This window comes from Aegilops tauschii, chromosome 1 (assembly GCF_002575655.3).
Source record: "Aegilops tauschii subsp. strangulata cultivar AL8/78 chromosome 1, Aet v6.0, whole genome shotgun sequence".
Lineage (NCBI taxonomy): Eukaryota > Viridiplantae > Streptophyta > Magnoliopsida > Poales > Poaceae > Aegilops > Aegilops tauschii.
Genome location: NC_053035.3, coordinates 51,907,598 through 51,922,308, shown reverse-complemented (window position 1 = coordinate 51,922,308; position 14,711 = coordinate 51,907,598). Strand labels below are relative to the sequence as shown.

Sequence of the window (14,711 nt, the reverse complement as noted above, 5' to 3'; positions counted from 1 at the left end):
AAGTTGTCGACACATGGATCACAACCTAAGTTAAACTTATGTCAAAATCTACACGGATTAAGAGCAGTTTTACGAACCATTTTTCTTCATATCATACAAAAAAACATGAATCCTATTTTCGAGACCATTTCTAAAACGTTTATCGGAATGAGGCAAATAATACGGCATTGCAAAGCTGCTGCAAATCTGCTCACTCGACATATATAATTTTTTCACAAATTCACAACGGTTAGAGAGCAGTTTGAAAAATGGCGGAATTTCTCAAACCGAACAGCTGAGCTCGTATTTTGGCGTAATTTGAAAATGGCAAGTCGTATTGATGCAAAGGATATGATGTTGGAAAGCTTATGAAAGTGCGCTTCTTTTTCATGTAGAATAATTTTTCTAATTTTGAACGGTTTAAAAATAATTTAGAAAAGATCGAAGCTCCTTCGAGTTTGTACTTTTGGGTTTTTCCCTAAATGGTTAGTCGGAATACAACAAATGATACGACATTGGAAATCCTGAACAAATGCGAAACTTTTTGTATATAATGTTTCTCCGAATTATTTACGGTTTTAAGTGAATTTTGAAAATGGCTAAAAAATTTGGCCATAATTTTCGCAAACTTTGTCGAAATGGGGCAAATAATATACCACTGGATAGCTATATAAAATGCGAAACATTTCCATACATAAAGTTTTCTCTGATTCCTAGCTGTTTTTACGTAATTTTGAAAACGACGAGATCATGCGTTCTGCCTTCATAGCAAAAACTGAGTCTTCAAAAATGCACTGCGTGAAGAAGTTGAACTTCTGAGGCATGTGTGTCTGAACTTCACTCTATTCTTGACGTGCTGGTTTTTGCATGTAACTCCCCAACCACTTACCCGGAATTGGAAAAATACTATACCGATGGAAAGCTATTGAAAGCACGCAACTTTCCCGTGTTCGGCCATTTTTTCATACTCGCAACGGTTTGTAAGATGTTTTTAACGGTATACATGAAACTTATACCGTTCATTAGAATGTAGCATATAATATACCGTTGGAGAGCTTATGAATAGGAACAAAATTTTCATGCAGACAGATGTTACAAATTCGTTGCCATTTGAGAGCAGTTTTTAAAATGGCAAAATAATGTTGTTTTTGCCTTTTTTTTACATCTAATTGAAGGTCGGACATCTTCTAATATAATTATTGAACCGTGTAGGGTGGAGCACGTGAACTTCTTGCAAAAAACGTTTAAGGCTTTTAGTTTTGTATTCTTTTATTCTCATCTAAAACCCATTCCGTATAGTAGTTGAACTACTCGCCGTTTTCACATTGAACTTTGGTAACGTATTTTTGTTTGTAGTTCCTCACCCGTTCCTCGGAGTTTCACAAATGATAAACCATTAGGAACTGGATGAAAATACGGAACTTTTTTTCATACGGTTAAACTTATTTTTCGAACAACATAGACCATTTTTAATCATTTATTTTGGAATAAGAATATAATATACCCTTGGAAATTTGTTGAATAGAAAGAACATTTTTTGTGTCGAGCTTTTTTGTTTCAAATTTGTAATGGATGGAGAAAATTGTTTGAAAACACAAAAAACAACATTTATTGTGTGTTTTTGTGCATGTAAATACATACAGAGTGAACCTCCTTTACAAGAAATTTCGAACTTCGTGGGCCGACCACGAGAACTTCTAGCTAAAGTCTTTTTAGACTTTGTCTTTTTATTCTTTTTTTCTTATATGAAACACACTCCATGTACTAATTGAATCGTTGGTTGCTTTCACTTTTAACTTCTCTTTGCTTTTTTAACCATAATTCCTAAAACATTCATCGAAACTGAGAAAAATATATACCGTTAGAAAGCCATCGAAAAGGCGCAACTTTACGTGTTGAGCAGTTTTTCTAATTCGCGACATTTTTAGGATCTTTTTTTGAGTATGTTAAAACTTATTTTTTTCGAATAGTATAGACCAAAACTTTAAACAATTTAATGGAATAGATCATATGATATCCTGTTGGAGAGAGTTTGAATAGGAGAAACTTTGGCATTTAGAGAGTTTTTCAAAATTGAATCACCGTTTATGAGTTGTCTTTAAAAATGCCCAAAATGGTGTTGAATTTTTTAGTGTTTTGAACTCATAAATACTAGGTTTTAATAAACTTTTAACTTCTGTGTCATTCTAATTTGAACTTCACCTATCTAGTATTTTTGAGTAAAGATTTTTTTTTAAAATAAACATAAAATTTGCCTATTTTTTCATCTTGAACTTCATGTTCCATTCTTGAATAACAAGGGATACATAAGTTTTTAAATAATCGTAAAATCCTAGTTTTTAATAAACATTGAACCACTTTATTATTTTAATTTCAACTTCTAATTTTTAAAAAAGGGGGAAATATTTTTTAAATTTTTTAGTTGCTCATTTTTATTTTTTTGAACTTGTTCATTTTATTCTTTAGTAACGAGAGAAAATCTGAGTTTTTATAGCATTTGAACTTCTCTATTATTATAATTTGAACTTCTTAGAAGAAATACGGTTTTAAATAAGCATCAAAAATTTCTTTTTAAAATTGAACTTCATACTTGTATTTTTCTTAGATACGAAAAGAATTTGAGTTTTAAATGTTTTGAAGTCAATTTTGAACTGCTCCGCTTTTTTCAATTGAACTTCTTGGTTTTCTTCTTTATTGACAAGGAAAATCTGAGTTTTTTATATAGGTTAAACTACTTCGTTTTACAAATTTGAACTTCATGGCCTTATTCTCTAGTATTGAAGAAAATCCCTTTTGGACTTCTTGGTTTTATTCTTTAGTAACGACGAAAATCTGAGTTTTTTTATAAACATTAAATTGCTCCATCTTTTAATTTGGACTTCTTGTTTTATTTTTCATTAACGTCAAAAATCCAAGTTTTGTAATAAATGAAAATCATTGAACCACTCCCTTATTTTAATTTGACCTTCTAGTTTAGAAACGGGGAACATCCTTTTTTATAACTTCAAATTTAAAATGGGGAAAATCCTTTTTTAGAAACGAGGGAGATCAGGGGACTTGAATGGCCTACGTTCGCAACATTGAACGGCCTGGGTTAATTTGAACTTCAAGAAAAATGAAAAATAATTATTTACTCGGGTTGTTACAAACAAGGAATATCTGGACGTTTTATTTATGACTAGTAACGAGGAAATCCATGGGGGAAATCTGTACAAACATCTGTGTGTCACCTTTTTGCTTTTATTATTATTCCTGAACTCTCAACTTTATTGAATTTGAACTTCTAAATTTAACATTTTTTATGGGTGAGGCTTTTGTTAACAATTTTTTGCTCTAACCCTCTCTCCCCTTTCACCCAATTTTTTTAAATGTCTTATATTTTTTGTACCAATTATTTTTTGTCGTATTACATAATGGACTAAAATGAAGTTTGGTAAATGAACTTCAACATCTTTTTTAAGCATCCAGAACTTTTATGTGTATGCATTATATCCTTTTTGTGTATATATTGTTCGCAGTACAACAAAAGGAGAAGCAGAACTTTCTCCCCGACTTTGAAGTGGTAATATCACAAGGAAAAAACAAGTTTCCACCTATCATAGGGTGCTGCAAATTATACAAAGTTACAGTCCTGTGCAAAATCTATAGAAAATCAACACCCTGGCCTGCATCCTTTAGTACATTCTGGACATGCAGATTTTTTATTGCTGATTTTCCAGAGAACTTTGAGTCACATTCATAATAAAATTTACAATTGTTTGCCTCCGGTAGTTGCAAAAATGACAATATGTACTCAACATACTTTTACCTTCTCAAACTCAACATTTTCACCTTGGCAAAAACAAAAAAAATTACATAGTTGTGCAAGCACAAGAACAAAGCAATTTCTCTTCTACTCTACTTTTTTACATGGCATCTCATTCACATATGAGAAAGCAATACCTCAACTTAGTTTTGTTTCTTCAACAAACAATAAATCATGGATGAAAGATGAGGGCGGACCTGGCCCGGGCTGACGGACCACGATCTATGTTTTTTTGTAACGTCACATACGACGTGCGAAGAAATCGGAAACTGGCCCAGGCTAAAGATTAATGAAGGAGCAAAGAAGACCTCAAGAAACCAGCCTCTTCAGCGCCCCCCGCCTATGCACTTATTAGGGCCTACCCCGACGATGCTTAGTAGCGCGATCAGGGCAGGCCCGCAGGCTTCTGTCGGTGCAACAAACCCTGTGTCTGGTTCCCAGACTGTGCATAGGCACGAGAGCGAAATTACGGCACCAGGCCATACCAGAGTACAGGAGACTGAGATCTTCGAAGGACCAACATGCAGATCAAGAGGAGCAAGATCAAGTCAGAAAAGCAAGAACCACCAGGAGAAAAGCCTCCCTTGCCTGGCAGACGAGCTCGGTGAGGGCAGGGTCGCCCCCGGAAGAAAACATCCAAGACGTCTCGGCAGGGCTTGCCGGGACTCGGACCCATGTCGTCAATCAGTGTGGTGTCAAGCCGCAGAGTGATTAAGTGGCAGCCACTCGCCACATGGCAACCTCTTTCTATGGGAAATGTAGGCGATGGGGGAAGTTGTGGGCGGTAGCAGACGAGTAGTGCGCCCGACCGGAGGAGGAAGGTGGGGCGCCGACACCCAGCCTGAGGAGGAAGGTGGGTCCGCAGACAGGGTAGGAAGGTGGGATGGTAACTGTATTTTTTGGCATTGAAGGCGGGTGCGGTCGGGGTAGCAACTAGGAAGGTGGGACAATGACCATATTCTTTGGCCTTGGAGGCACGGCGGCCGGTTACGTGGTCCCGGTGACGTGGCGGAGACCGGCGGGTGAATCGGGGCAAAGGGTGGTGAGATAGGGAACGGTGCGAGGCAGGCAACGCCTGGGGATGCAGGCGGCGGCGGGCAACAGCTGTGTATCGACGAGCATGAAACAACGGCTGGCAGCGTGCTGGGCGGAGCATCGGGACTCGGCAGCCGGCGGGTGGGCTGACTTTTTCTTTTGTCTGTGCAGGTGAGGAGTTCGGGAACAAGTCCATCAGGCCCTATATAGGGCGCGCGATAATCTGAATATTATTGTGATCCTAAGATCAGAATAGTGCTATATATATACACTATTCTGATCACGGGATCAGAATATTATTCTGATCACAACATGAACTTCCTGAGTTACACGCCTGAACTTCCTTCTGTAGAACCCTGACCTTCGGGCTATCTTCGCAACCGTGCCTCCCTGCGCGAACTATTCTAGTTAGTCGTGTACTATATGATGTTACTGTAATCTAGAAACATTTTTAGCAACTAAATACCCGTTTTAAATAGGAATCTCGCTCATTGGCGGATTTTGCTCTCGAGTCATGATGAAATTGTGTTCTTGGCAATTTTACTGCCTGAGTTGTTCGACCTGAACTTCTCCCAGTGCTAGGTTGAACTTCCGCCAACATTGCCCAAATGGGGCTTGCGATATACCCATGGAAAGCTATGGAAACCAGTATCATGACCCGAGGAGTTTCGAAAATCGTTTTTACTTCATACAAAAAACATGAATTGTATTTTCGATCGCATTTCTAAAACGTTTATTGGAATGAGGCAAATAATATGGCGTTGGAAAGCTGCTGTAAAACTACTCCTTACACATGTTGAAAGTTTTCTCTAATTCCCTATTGTTAAAGAGTAATTTAGAAAATCGTAAAATTTCACAAACTGAACAGCCGAGTTCGTATTTTCGATGTCATTTCCAAAAGGTTAATCCAATTGAGGCAAATGATATGGCGTTCGAAAGCTTATGAAAATGCGCTACTTGTTCATGTTAAAAGGTTTTTCTAATTTTGAACAGTTGAAAAGTAATTTAGAAAATGATACAAGTTCCACCGAGTTCGTATTTTCGAGCTAAGTTTTTAACCGTACGTCCGATTGCAGCAAATTATATGGAGTTGGAAAGCTTGAGGAAATGCGAAACTTTTTGGTATATATTGTTTCTCCCAATTTCTTATGGTTTTAAGTAAATTTTGAAAATGGCCAAAACAGTATTTTCGCCGTAATTTCTACAAACTTTATCGGAATGGGGCAAATAATATACCGCTGAAAACCTACAGAAAATGCGAAACTTTTTCATATTGATGGTTTTCTCTGATTCCTAGCCATTTTCAAGTAATTTCAAAAACGGTGAGATCATTCGTTCTGCCTTTATCGCGAAACAGATTCTTCGAAAATGCACCGCGTGAAGAACTTGAACTTCTCGATATGTCTACTTGAACTTCACTCTGTTTTTTCACATACTTTTTTTGCTCATAGCTCTCCATCCACTCACTAGAATTGAGCAAGTGAAATACCGGTGGAAAGCTATTATAAACACGCAACTTTCCCATGTTGATCGTTTTTTCATACTCGCGACGATTTTAAAAGTTTTCATCCAAAATTCATTCAGTGTACTTGGTGAACTTCCTGCTGTTTTCACGTTGAACTTTTGTGTATTTTCGTTTGTAATTTTCTCATCCATTTCGCCAGTGTTACACAAATGATATTCTTTTTGTACAAACCTCTCTCAAAATATATTTTTTAACTTTATCCGACCGAGGACTTGAATTTATACAAATGATATTTCTGCCGTTTTGAAGTAAATTAGAAAATGACGAGATCATAATTTCTGGCTTCATCGCGAATGGAAATGCACGTCGTGAAGTAGTTGAACTTCTCGGGCATGTTTGTTTGAACTTCACTCTGTTTTTGACGTGCTGTTTTTTGCACTGCATGAAATAATTGAACTTCTGGGCATGTCTGTTTGAACTTCACTCTGTTTCACTTTATTGTATTTTTCTTATATGAAATACACCCCATGTAGTACGAGAACGTCTCGTTGTTATCACTTTGAACTTCTCTCTAGTTTGAGAGAATTATTTTAAAACACAAAAAACAACATATTTTTTATGTATTTTTGGACATCTAAATACACGGTGAACCTCTCTCACAAGAATTTTTTGAACTTTTCCTCGCCGAGCAATTGAACTTCTAGCAACCATTTTTTTCGTTTATGAGTTGTTTTTAAAAGTAAAAAAATGGCGTTGTGTTTTTTATTTTTTGAACAGTTAAATCCTAGGTTTTAATAAACTCTGAACGTCTCTGTTATTTCAATTTGAACTTCACCTTTTTATACTTTGAGTAAAGAATTGTATTCGATTTTTATACAAAAAAATCAAACATGGAAATACAAGGTGAACCTCTGTCGCAAGAATTTTTGAACTTCTCCGGACAGAGCACTTGAACTTTTTTTGGTGTTCCTATATTAAATTAGAACTTCTTCATTTATTCTTTAATAATGGAAAAAATGAGTTTTTTATATACTTCGAACTGCTCTGTTATTTTAATTTGAACTTCTTTGTTTTATTCGTTAGTAATGAGGAAAATCCAGTTTTTTGAACTTCTTTGTTTTAAAATTTTGAACTTCTTGGTTTTAAAATTTTGAACTTCTTGGTTTTATTTTTTAATAATGTGAAAAATGCGATTTTTTATAGACATCGAACTTCACCATTTTTTAAATATGAACTTATTAGATTTTTGGTTAGTAACGGGGAAAATGCTTTTTTATATAAACAATGATACCGCGCCGTTATTTTAATTTGAACTTCTAGTTTTTATAGTATGGGGAAAATTATTTTTATACAATCTTTTGAAATTCTCCTCTTTTTAATTTGAACTTCTCTGTTTTTTTACAAATGGGGAAAATACGTTATAAAGATTTTTGAACTACTTTTTGTTAACTTCTTGCTCAAATTTTTTGAACTTCCAAATTTGTCTTTTAGATATTAACAACTTCATATTTTTAACATTGACCTGCTTTGGTTTCTAAATTTGAACTTCTTATAGAATTTTGTCCTTACATTTTTTATGCATTTTTTGCTTTTCGGTGAAATGGCCTAGGCGGTCCCTTTTTTCATTTGATGATTTTTATTCTGTACGTGGTACATGTGAACTTCGGAATTTCTGAAACGGGAACTTCGGGTGCTATTATTTTTTTCATGAACTCCATAGTTTTTATTCTTTGAATTCCATGATTTTTTTTACATTTTATTGGTTTGAACTTTGATGTTCGTTACACCTGAACTTTCGAAATCACACCTTTTTTATACACGTTTTCCCTTGAATCCAACATGTGCAAAAACAATAGGAAATTTTCAGTCAATTCTACTAAGCAGTAGGACAAACATTTAGAGGGCACCCATAATATTATTTTTTGTTCTATTCAGTGTACTACGCACAAGCACATGCACAACACATCCACACAAAAATTTGGCTCACCTAAAATGAAAAAGATTTCAGTGTCACATGACAACCATATAAGCATCTGGAATTAGAAAACATGTACCTTTTTTCAGAAATGCACCTTTTCCTCTATGCAAACTTCAACTTTTTTTTAATATGAACTTCATTGCGAATGTACATTTTATTCCATATGCATCTTCCAGGTAGGGTGTGTTCTCCCTCAAAAATAATGTCCTTTGAACTTTCTAGGTGGAAGTCGTTGAACTTCTAGATTATTAAAAAAGCATGCCCTTTTTAGTTCTCAATCAATATTGTATATTAAAGAATTGTACACACAAAGTTTCATATCGTTTTGGGAGCAACACGTACATGAAGTTCCCTATACTTCATCAAAAATGGTTTAAGAAAGTTTTTGGAAAAACACGTACATGTAGTTCCCTATACTACCTCCTCATTCAGGACCAACATAAAGTTCTTTGTTTAGGAGCAAAACTTCATCACTCTGGAAGAAAATAGATCTTTACGAACAATAAATTATTCATTGGGGAACAATTTTTTTCACATTTTAGGATATGTTCTTCATCAAGTGCGAAAATCAACATGCTACCTCTAATCCAGGAGCAAAAGTGAGAGAAGACCAACGATTCACACCAGGCACACAAAAGATGAAATTTTCAGAACATATACTGAAGAATGGTACTTTACTGACAGAATGTCAGTTCTAACAAACACTTATCCGCAATAACAAGTACTAAAAATACTTAGATAACATGAAATTCTAATGGAACAATACTCAAGATCTACAGCAGGATTTTTTGTTGAACTGCTACTGAAGAAATTGTCATACGTTTCTATGGACATATACTGAAGAACTACATAACTTTCCGTTTCGAGAAAAATTGACATCATCCTCGCTGAGGGAACAGGAGGGAGGAGACCGTCATGGACAACACTGTGCTCGGGGGACAGAGGAGCTTGCCGGAGCAGCACCGCTTTCGCATGACCATGGATCAGGGAAGACCTACAATAATTATGTTTAGTAGTCAACACAAAGATTGAAAAGGTACCAGTTTAGGCATTAGGGAGGATAACTATGTCCATAATATACTTCAATATATTTGCAACTACTTTGTGTGAGGACTATATGCCACGACTCAAAATCAGAAAAATTACAATATACTATGCTAGTTCACATAACTTCACTCAAGTCAGAGCATGAAGGATGACATAAATAGTTGAATGATCGATGCCCTTAATATTATGAAAAGGAACATCTAAATTCCCAGCTCACTTCCGTGAAAAACACACATAATCTGTCACTGTTTCTTGCTCTTTTTTATCAAGTTTAAGCATTGACTGAATTTCCAAATTCAGTGGTGGAGCTATGCAATGACACAATATAAAAACATGCACACCGATTCAGAGAGTTCAGAAGCTCTGAAGTTCAAGTATAATACAGCACAGGCATGTCTGTCTATGTGCGGCTGATTGCGCGGAAGAGGTGATCAGGGATGGACGAGGTCGTCGGACGCATGGCCGGCACAGTTCGGACAGGCGATGCAGGTCAATGCACGGCCATCACGCTCATCACCAGCACAGGGACGCCCAAGGCGTACAACACATAAGCAGCCGGTGCCCAGCCCGATGACCTTTAACAAAAAATGCAGAGAGCTTGAGTCGTGGTGTACCAAGGTGTATCAAACATCACGTGTTTCATTTTCAGAGCATCCTTGATTGCAAGGTGGAGTACCAATCAAATATCTAGGATAACTTAATGCTTGAAAATAAAAGTCAAACTATCTGTAGGGAGAACTCAATTGGAATTGCTCATAAATTTTCACACAGAACAATGAAGAATTGATGCCACGAGCTCTGCTCAAGGTTGGTTGAAAGAAATTCCTCTAGCATATGGAAGAACTAGTAACTGAAATACCTTTTGCTGCCAACGACATGGGTATGCCAGGAGTATTTCTTCCAGTACGTACCACCATTTTTTGAGTCTCATCCAGCCGCAGTTGACCTTGCTTGTGCCACAGGGGAGGAGCCGCCATGAGATGATACAGAGGGCACCCACGACGGCCGGCGAGGGGAAGTTTGAGCGGCCAGTCGCCCGCGTGGAAGAGGTTTGTCCTGAGGCTGTAGTAGGTACGCGCTGGAGGCGGCTCGGGGGGGCAGTACGTGAAGGCGTCCGGACGCCGTTCGCGGCGGCAGCCGGTGACGCATGGGTAGCCGGAGCAGCACTGCCTCCCCCGCGAGAGCTAGCGGTGGACTGCAGCGGTAGCTAGCGAATGACTGCACAGGCAGCGGTAGCTAGCGGCGGACGTGGCGGTGCAATCCGGGGAGGGAGGCGGCGGTGGCATGATCCATGGAGGGTGACGGCGACGGTGGCGCAGTCCGGGGAGGGAAGCGGCGGCGGCGGCGCGGTAAGGGAGGGAAGCGGTGGCTGGTTTTCGGAGCAGGGGCGGTGCGGCAGCCGATTCTCGGGGCGGTGGTGGGCCGACGCTGACGATGGTGGGTGGCTGGATGGGAGAGGGAGTGGGGGCGTGGGGATGGTGACTGGATCGGGGAGGAAGTGGGGGCGTGGGGAGGTACGTGGGGTTTATTTTATTTTTCTGTTCGGTGGAATTTTCGGATCTCAGGAACATCCATCAGGCCCTATATAGCGCGCCATGATCCAAATAGTTATTCTAATCCTGGATTAGAATAGTGTTACTCTCTCTATATATGAAAAAACTGCAAGTTGACCCATTGTTTTTATTATATTTGTGAAATATGTATTGTACATAAAAAGAAGCATACTCAAAATATGATACATACTACCAAAAAAGTAGTATCTATACTACCTAAACATTCTTATATACTGCATACTACGCGTACATACTCAACAATTTGATAGATACAACTATTTTCTTATATATAATTTTTGAACTGCTCCGCTTTTTTCAATTGAACTTCTTGGTTTTCTTCTTTATTGACAAGGAAAAATCTGAGTTTTTTATATAGGTTAAAGTACTTCGTTTTACAAATTTGAACTTCATGGCTTTATTCTTTAGTATTAAAGAAAATCCCTTTTGGGCTTCTTGGTTTTATTCTTTAGTAATGATGAAAATCTGAGTTTTTTTATAAACATTAAATTGCACCATCTTTTAATTTGGACTTCTTGTTTTATTTTTCATTAATGTCAAAAATCCAAGTTTTGTAAAAAATGAAAAACATTGAACCACTCCCTTATTTTAATTTGACCTTCTAGTTTTTAGAAATGGGGAACATCCTCTTTTATAACTTCAAATTTAAAATTGTGAAAATCCTTTTTTAGAAACGAGGGAGATCAGGGGACTTAAATGGCCTGGGTTCGCAACATTGAACGGCCTGGGTTCACCAATTTGAACTTCAAGAAAAAATGAAAAATAATTATTTACTCGGGTTGTTGCAAACAAGGGATATCTGGACGTTTTGTTTATTACTAGTAACGAGGAAATACATGGGGGAAATCTGTACAAACACCTGTGTGTCACCTTTTTGCTTTTATTATTATTCCTGAACTCTCAGCTTTCTTGAATTTGAACTTCTAAAGTTAACAATTTTTATGGGTGAGGCTTTTGTTAATAATTTTTTGCTCTAACCCTCTCTCCCTTTTCACCCAATTTTTTAAATGTCTTATCTTTCTTGTACCAATTATTTTGTGTCGTATTACATAATGGACTAAAATGAAGTTTGGTAAATGAACTTCAACATCTTTTTTAAGCATCCATAACTTTTATGCGTATGCATTATATCCTTTTTGTGTATATATTGTTCGCAGTACAATAACATGAGAAGCAGAACTTTCTCCACGACTTTGAAGTGGTAATATCACAAGGAAAAAACAAGTTTCCACCTATCACAGGGTGCTGCAAATTATACAAAGTTACAGTCCCGTGCAAAATCTATAGAAAATCAACACCCTGGCCTGCATCCCTTAGTACATTCTGGACATCCATATTTTTTATTGCTGATTTTCCAGAGAACTTTGAGTCACATTCATTCTAAAATTTACAATTGTTTGCCTCCGGTGGTTGCAATAATGACAATATGTACTCAACATACTTTGACCTTCTCAAACACAACATTTTCACCTTCGCAAAAACAAAAAAAATTACATAGTTGTGCAAGCACAACAACAAAGCAATTTCTCTTCTACTATACTTTTTTTACATGGCATCTCATTCACATATGAGAGAGCAATACCTCAACTTAGTTTTGTTTCTTCGACAAACAATAAATCATGGATGAAAGATGAGGGTGGACCTGGCCCAGGCCCGACGGACCACGATCTGAGTTTCTTCGTAACGTCACATATGACGTGCGGAGAAATCGGAAACTGGCCCGGGCTCAAGATTAATGAAGGAGCGAAGAAGACCTCAAGAAACCAACCTCTTCAGCGCCCTCCGCCTGTGCACTTATTAGGGCCTACCCCGACGATGCTCAGGAGCGCGATCAGGGCAGGCCCGGGGGCTTCTGTCGGTGCAACAAACCCTGTGTCTGTTTCCCAAACTGTGCACAGGCACGGGAGCGAAATTATGGCACCAGGCCACACCAGAGTACAGGAGACTGAGATCTTCGAAGGACCAACATGCAGATCAAGAGGAGCAAGATCAAGTCAGAGAAGCAAGAACCAACAGGAGAAAAGCCTCCCTTTGCCGGGCAGACGAGCTCGGTGAGGGCAGGGTCGCCTCCGGAAGAGAACGTCCAAGACGTCCCGGCAGGGCCTGCCGGGACTCACGGAGGCAAAACTACCTCACCCAACCACTGCACCTCGACCCATGTCGTCAATCAGTGTGGTGTCAAGCCGCGGAGTGATTAAGTGGCAGCCACTTGCCACATGGCAGCCTCTTTCTACAGGAAGTTATGGGGCGGCAGCAGACGAGTAGTGCGCCCGGCCGGAGGAGGAAGGTGGGGCGCCGACACCTAGCCTGAGGAGGAAGGTGGGTCCGTAGACAGGGTAGGAAGGTGGGACGGTAACTGTATTTTTTGGCATTGAAGGCGGGTGCGGTCGGGGGAGGAAGGAGGGACACCGCATGGGGTAGGAACTAGGAAGGTGGGACAATGACCATACTCTTTGACCTTGGAGGCACGACGGCCGGTTACCTGGTCCCGGCGACGTGGCGGAGGCCGGCGGGTGAATCGGGGCAAAGGGTGGTGAGATAGGGAACGGTGCAAGGCAGGCAACGCCTGGGGATGCAGGCGGCGGTGGGCAACAGCTGGGTATCGACGAGCATGAAACAACGGCTGGCAGCGTGCTGGGCGGAGCGTCGGAACCCGGTAGCCGGCGGCGCGCGGAGTGCAGCGGTAGGATTCCGACGGCTGGTGGCTTTCGGAGGAAGGTGGAGACGGGCGGGTGGGCTGCCTTTTTCTTTTGTCTCTGCAGGTGAGGAGTTCGAGAATAAGTCCATCAGGCCCTATATAGGGCGCGCGGTAATATGAATATTATTGTGATCCTAAGATTAGAATAGTGCTACTCTATATATGGAAAGTACATCCGACCACCTGGGGTTAGTTACCCTCATGTCTCACATACTATTATGCAGTAATATATATATATATATATATATATATATATATATATATATATATATATATATACACTACTTTATCATTATAAGCATGTTTATACACTATATATAAGATACTTCAAAGTAAGTTACATGAAAAAACTGCAAGTTGACCCATTGTTTTTATTATATTTGTGAAATATGTACATATTTGTACGTAAAAAGAAGCATACTCAAAATATGATACATACTACCAAAAAAGTAGTATCTATACTACCTAAACATTCTTATATACTGCATACTACGCGTACATACTCAACAATTTGATAGATACAACTATTTTCTATATATATGAGTTCTCTCTTGAGATAAATCCAGGTCATAATAAGGAATCTCCAAATAAATGCGTATATATTTATGGTAAATCTTGAGAAATTAATCATGTATATATTGAGAAATTAATAGTATACCTTTAGAAGCTAATGAGTTCTAGCTAGCAAATGCCAGCCGTGTAGTTGGATCGGAGATAGTGCATATTTGTAACTGATGGATGCAGTCATGGTATGGCTTGGTGTGTAGCATTGCCGCTTGAGCCATACAAAAGGGTGGGTGTTCATGGGAGGGTGTGAGTTCACGGGAGGTTGTGAGTTCTAGTGATCTATGTCTAAGAATTCTTTGCAAAATAATTCCCTCCACTCACGAACTACACGGTTAATGATTACAACCATAAGAAATTTAAAGTCATCTGGGGTCAATGATTACACATAGTTAACGTTAGCCCATAGTGATGCAAGAGGAGATGTGAAAGTGTCATTCTGATCGTAGATGGACATGCATAGCAAGAAAAAAATTGAAGTTTTTTTTGGAGAGAAACATTCTTAAGTGTTCTCCTTACGCATATTTTTTGTGAAGAGATGACATTCACATTCTTTGGGTAAAAAAAAT

The 14,711-nt window shown here is 38.7% G+C and overlaps 1 long non-coding RNA gene across 2 annotated transcripts; it reads right to left on the bottom strand.

Annotated features, from left to right (window-relative positions):
• Window positions 1-8,900: 8,900 nt before the first annotated feature.
• LOC109734140 (uncharacterized) lies at window positions 8,901-10,759 on the bottom strand. Of its 2 annotated transcripts, none has more exons than XR_012200204.1 (2): window positions 10,169-10,759; window positions 8,901-9,256 (listed from the first exon to the last, which is right to left on the bottom strand). It is a non-coding gene; the product is annotated as an uncharacterized lncRNA (long non-coding RNA). The 2 variants fall into 2 exon arrangements; XR_012200203.1 differs by lacking the exon at window positions 8,901-9,256 and adding an exon at window positions 9,492-9,884.
• Window positions 10,760-14,711: the final 3,952 nt, after the last annotated feature.